Source organism: Dendrobates tinctorius, unplaced genomic scaffold, assembly GCF_039654945.1.
Source record: "Dendrobates tinctorius isolate UK_male_01 unplaced genomic scaffold, ASM3965494v1 ptg000086l, whole genome shotgun sequence".
Classification (NCBI taxonomy): Eukaryota; Metazoa; Chordata; class Amphibia; order Anura; family Dendrobatidae; genus Dendrobates; species Dendrobates tinctorius.
Window position 1 is genome coordinate 71,576,757 of NW_027361754.1, and position 6,505 is coordinate 71,583,261.

The 6,505-nt window shown below is 43.4% G+C and overlaps 1 long non-coding RNA gene across 1 annotated transcript; it reads right to left on the reverse strand.

Moving 5' to 3' along the window:
* Positions 1–1,999: 1,999 nt before the first annotated feature.
* On the reverse strand, positions 2,000–3,337 carry LOC141098095 (uncharacterized). Its single transcript, XR_012234146.1, has 2 exons — positions 3,214–3,337; positions 2,000–3,008 (listed from the first exon to the last, which is right to left on the reverse strand). It is a non-coding gene; the product is annotated as an uncharacterized lncRNA (long non-coding RNA).
* Positions 3,338–6,505: the final 3,168 nt, after the last annotated feature.

Below are 6,505 nucleotides of genomic sequence, written 5' to 3' on the forward strand. Positions count from 1 at the left end.
ACGTAAATTGACCTGCGGCGGAGTCAGAAGTCACACGGAATGGGAATTTCTGCTCCAGATTCCATGCTGATTTTTTTTAGATAGAAAAATCAAACATTATATCACAAATATAGTGGGTTCGGAAAGTATTCAGACCCCATTAAATTTTTCACTCTTTGTTTCATTGCAGACATTTGGTAAATTCAAAAAAGTTCATTTGTTTTCTCATTAATGTACACCCTGCACCCCATCTTGACTGAAAAAAAAAAAAACAGAAATGTAGAAATTTTTGCAAATTTATTAAAAAAGAAAAACTGAAATTTCGCATGGTCATAAGTATTCAGACCCTTTGCTCAGTATTGAGTAGAATCACCCTTTTGAGCTAGTACAGCCGTGAGTCTTCTTGGGAATGATGTAACAAGCTTTTCACACCCGGATTTGGGGATCCTCTGCCATTCTTTCTTGCAGATCCTCTCCAAATCCGTCAGTTTGGATGGTGAATGCTGGTGGACAGGCATTTTCAGGTCTCTACTGAGATGCTCAATTGGGTTTAGGTCAGGGCTCTGGCTGGGTCAGTCAAGAATGGTCACAGAGTTGTTCTGAAGCCACTCCTTTGTTATTTTAGTTGTGTGCTTAGGGTCATTGTCTTGTTGGAAGGTGAGGTGAACCTTCAGCCAAGTCTAAGGTCCAGAGCAATCTAGTAGAGGTTTTCATCCAGGCTGTCTCTGTACTTGGCCACATTCATGTTTCCTTCAATTGCAACCTGTCATCCTGTCTCTACAGCTAAAAAACACCCCCATAGCATGATGCTGCCACCACCATGTTTCACTGTTGGGATTGTATTGGGCAGGTGATGAGCAGTGCCTTGTTTTCTCCTCACATACCGCTTAGAATCTTATTTCTCATAGTCTGGGAGTCCTTCATGTGTTTTTTAGCAAACTCTATGCAGGCTTTCATATGTCTTGTACTGAGGAGAGGCTTCCATCGAGCCACTCTGCTATAAAAGCCCAACTGGTGGAGGGCTGCAGTGATAGTTGACTTTGTGGAACTTTCTCCAATCTCCCTACTGCATCTGTGGAACTCAGCCTCAGTGATCTTGGGGTTCTTCTTTACCTCTGTCACCAAGGCTCTTCTCCTACGACTGCTCAGTTTGGCTGGACGGCAAGGTCTAGGAAGACTTCTGGTGGTCCCAAACGTCTTCCATTTAAGGATTATGGAGGCCACTGTGCTCTTAGGAACCTTGACTACTGCAGAAATTCTTTTGTAACCTTGGCCAGATCTGTCCCTTGACACAATTCTGTCTCTGAGCTCCTTGGCCAGTTCCTTTGACCTCATGATTCTCATTTGGTCTGACATGCACCGTGAGCTGTGAGGTCTTATATAGACAGGTGTGTGCCTTTACAAATCAAGTCCTACCAGTTTAATTAAACACAGCTGGACTCCAATGAAGGAGTAGAACCATCTCAAGGAGGATCACAAGGAAATGGACAGCATGTGACTTAAATATAAATGTCTGAGCACAGGGTCTGAATACTTATGACCATGTGATATTTCAGTTTTTCTTTTTTAATAAATGTGCAAAAATTTCTACATTTCTGTTTTTTTTTTTAGTCAAGATGGGGTGCAGGGTGTACATTAATGAGAAAAAAAAGAACTTTTTTGAATTTACCAAATGGCTGCAATGAAACAAAGAGTGAAACATTTAAAGGGATCTGAATACTTTCTGTACTCACGGTATATCCTGTTTGAAGAACAACCTATGCTCAGATGGACTAAGAGCATTTGTGTTTGGGCTCATACTCACATGCGAGAAACTTGGACGAGTCTCGCACATCAATACCCGGCACTGCCGCTGGCACTTGCATCGAAGCGTTCAGCTGCATAGAAATACATGCAGCTGAACGCTCCGCTCCCAACTACCGGGTACTGACATGCGAAACTTGTCAGTTTCTCGCATGTGAGTATGAGCAGATGCCAAAAATATCTAATCATGGATGGATCACACTCGGTCAAAGGGAAATGTTTTCTGCTTTATATTACACAGCATTGTTTTAATAAAAGAATCTCCTACAGAAAATAATCAGATTAGAGGTTTTCCTGCTGAAAACTGTGGACAAACCAATTAGCAAGTTTTAAATTCCTCTACAGCGCCACTACAGGAGAAATAGGGAATTACATGGTGACAACAGGAATACAAGGTGTTCTGGGTCCTCTATAACGCAAGAGATACTTTCTCAGGGCTCATTTTCAATTGCAGATTTCTGCTCATAACGAGTGCCAATTGACGTTATAACAAGACGATCAGCTACAAGGTGGTTTTCGACACACGACCAAGGTTCGCTTGGTGCCACTGCTGCATCGCAGCGCAATACAAGTGAATGGGGTTGCATTTTGATCCAGATGGTACTGTAACTACAACAAGTCAAAGAAATCCACCGAGATTGAACTACTTGTGTGGTCGCAGCAACAGTACTTTTGGGGCTGTGATATGACTCATTCTCTTGTTGTGGGCTTGGATGTAGCAGCAGCTTCAAGCGAACGTTGGATGCACGACAGGTGTTGGGGCCAAAGTCGACGTGTAGCCTTAGCCCTAAGCTTATTATTACGATCAGTCGTTCGATAAATATTATTTGCGGCACATCTTTTTACATGGGGAAATTACTTTTAGGCCAACATAAAAGATGTGATTGGCTGACGAAAGAGCGATCAATAATTTGTGACCTGATCGCTGTGATTGACCAATGATCAGGAATGAGAGCCTTTTAGCAAACAACAGGATCCATAAAAGTGCAGAAGTATTAAGGAAAGTTTGGGGTTTCTTAACAGCCTTTGACTCGATCTCGAGCCAAGAAGACTTGATGGATGAACGTTCATGGAAGATCGATGTTGTGCAAGTCCAGATCGGTCCACCAGGGTCTTCTTCACCGTTATCTTGATTGTATCAAGTTGCTGGTCTTCCTCTTTTCCTTGTTCCTTCAATTCTTCCAACCATGATGGAAAGTTACAGCCTTTTCTGAATTTGATCTGATCTTGGATTTGCAAAAAAAAAAACTCCATGCAAATGTAATTTGTGAAGAAAACATCCATAAACATAACTAAGGCCGGAGTCACACTTGCATGTGCAATGCGAGAAACTTGTGCGAGTTTCTCACATTGCACACGCAAGTGTGACCCTGGCTTAGATGTCATCATCGGGAACATCGATCTAACGTGAATAAAAGAAAATAATCTTACTATTCGTGGAATTGCTTTAATCTTCATCTGACATCCGGGAACTCTGATACCCCACCATAGACCAGCAAAATAATCTTGAATTTCACAAAAATCAGAAGACTGATAGATCTAAAGATGAGACGGCTGTAATAAAAGTAACATCGTAATGGTTCAGACGACCATTTTATTTTTGATTCTTTGCAAATAGCTTTAATTTCCAATTTTATGACTGTGAAGTACCAGCAAGACCCTATAAGTATGAAGAAGCTGACATACAAGGTATGCTTTGGGTGAGGGGAGGTAGAATCCTATGTCTTTTGTGGGGGAGGGACGGCAGATGAGCCTGCAGCGGGAGGTGGTAGGACGCAAGATACAATAAGACCTTTTGCAAGGGAAATTGACAGACATTTGAGTGGAGAATTAAAGATACCATCAAAGTGGAGGGCTAACAAAGCAAATGCCCAAGAAAAAAAGAATGGGGAACAGCCATAGGCAAGTCATATGGACCAATGTCTCATTTGCAAAATAAAACTGAAATGAGAGAGCCTTGGATTTACTCCACAGGGTGGAACCATTGTGCTGGCCAGTGAAAGTCAACAAAACAGGGAAATTAATAAGAGGCCGTATTGTTGATGTTATCACTCACCTAGGATGGGTGTTCACCGATATTACAAGTCGGGTGACACTCATTGCCATACCGCGATATCACTACTAATGATTTTTATGGTGTCACTTTGTGACACAGAGTCGCGAATGTTTCCATATGCGTTGGATTTTATGTCGCTGGTCACAAGTCACACACATGACTCACTTACTATAAACTTTAATCCAAGTCACAGGCGTCTGCGGTTCGTGTGCGACTTGGTAATTTTCTTTTTCCTACAGCAAAATCGCAGCTCTAAGGCCGGTTTCACATTTGCGTATGGAGGAGCTGCGGAGGGCTGCGGACTTCCTCCGTGAAGCTCCGCCCACTGCCGCACCTCCTCCGGTCAGCCCCGCCTCCATCGGCATGCAGCCTGCGTACCCTAGCTTTAGCATTAGGTATGCAGGCTGTGCGGGTGTATGCGGATACCTCCGCATGCGTCGTTTCGACGATGCGGCAACCTGCGCCGAACGCAACATGTTGCATTTTGGTGCGGTTGCCGCACCGTCAAAACGATGCATACAGAGGCATCCGCACGGCCTGCGTACCTAATGCTAAAGCTAGGGTACGCAGGCTGCATGCCGATGGAGGCGGGGCTAACCGGAGGAGGTGCGGCTGTGGGCGGAGCTTCACAGAGGAAGTCCGCAGCCCTCCGAAGCTCTTCCATACGCAAATGTGAAACCGGCCTAAGATAGTCAAGTTGCAGACAAGTTACATAGATGCTTTTGATTGTGTGACACAAGCCCTAGAGTTACTGTAGCAGTCGGGCAGATGGTGAGTGCACTGCGTAATATGTGAGAGATATAAGAACATAGAGATTATAATTATTACTAATTATCAGATTTTGTTAGAAAAAAAGAACCCAGAACCACAAGACACAACTAAAACTTTTTTTTTTAATCTTAAAAAAATAAACTGCCTGTAAAAATCACGAGCTGCGGTAAAGCGGTTTTCTATGTACGGAGTATCAGGGCCATTTGACTAGAACTGTATATTTGTAAAATTAATTGTTCTCAGTAGAGCTGTCGTGAATGGACTTGCCGGGCCTGATCCAGTGACCGGTTCGATGATCTTAAACCGTGAGCCCTGACAACTGCTTCCTACCTCCTGACCTCCACGGCCCCCCATGATTACCACCCACGTGTGGCATCACATGCTGAAATGTAGACATTGTGCCAAATCGGCAACTCAAAGAAGAGCCACAGATGCTGGGAGATGGGAGGTGGTTCTCAAGGCACGAGTCCGATGGGTGAAGATTACTGACTTACACACATCTAGATCTTCGCTACGGCAACTGGAAAAGTCATGATGATTTTGCTTTACAATTAGCCCCATGTGTAACCAGAACCCTCGTGCTTCGGACAAGGAAGGAGACATGTATCTACTCGTGTTGAGTGAATGTGCTGGGATAAGGTGTTATCTGAGCATGCTCAAATGGTAACCGAGTGTCTTTGGCGTGCTTGAATAATATGTTTGAGTCCTCGCGACTGCATGCCTCGCTGCTGTCTAAAAAACAGGCAATTCCGGCATGTGTTTCAGCTGTCGCAAAGCCGTGAGACGTGCAGCCGCGGGGACTCAAAGATATTATTTGTCTGTCACGTCCTGGTGCCTCTTCAGGAATAATCAGCAATGCTACCTACTTCTGTCCGCCCTCCTCCTCCGCAGCCTCAGAGAAGTTTACCTCTGAGTGTGCACAGAGGCTGATTGGGCAACCGGCTCCTACAGCATTATTTAAAATCCCCTTTGTACTTACACGTGGCTGATCCTCTGATCTTCCCTCTGCTGTTTCGCTGCGCTGCTCTCCTCTACACTCTACTCTCCTCTCATGGGCAGATGGGGCAGTAGAACTCCAAAAAAACAGAAAAAATGGATTTAGATGTTCACCAAGGTCCCAAACACTTCTATAGATTCCCTATTGCCAGGTGTGAAATATGCCACGTGTGGGATTTATACTTTGCCTTCCCTTATGCAATGACAAATTTTAATTTTCATGCTTAAGATAATTTTAATAGGATATAATAAAGCTTTTGGGGCCAATTTGTGCTTTTTTGTGTCTAGTGCTCGGTGTTTGTTTTTGATTAAAGTCCATTTTAGGCTTGTCGTATGTGTTAATTTGTTTTTTTTATGTTCAGCATTGTCAGCAGGGAGTTGGCACTTCCAAATATTTTAGGTTGCTTTATCAATTGCAACTTTTTATAAACGTTACAACATTTTACTCAAATGAACTCCATTTCCCACCCCTTACCTCACACCCTCCTCCAGGCTATTTTGGTGCAATTTGCACCACTTTTCAAAATATGTGAGTTTTTGCGCTACTTGTTTGAGCAAATGGTTAATGACACAGCTGAAGACTGCTTCTTGCTTTTAGTGTGCACGGTTTTGATGAATTAGGCGCAAAAAAGTGAAAGCGAGTACCACAAGACAAAAAGATGTGACTTAAAGGGAATTTGTCAGCAGGTTTCTACTATTTAATCTGAGAGCAGCATAATGTAGGGACACAGAGCTAGATTCCAGTAATGTGTCACTTATTAGGCTGTGTGCTGTTGTTTCAATACAATCAGTGTTTTATCAGCAGGAGATTATTACTACAGGACTAGGTCTCACATGTAGGCAAGTCAGGCTAATCTATGTAACCCCGCCCCCTTCCCTTATTGGCAGGATGCTGACAAT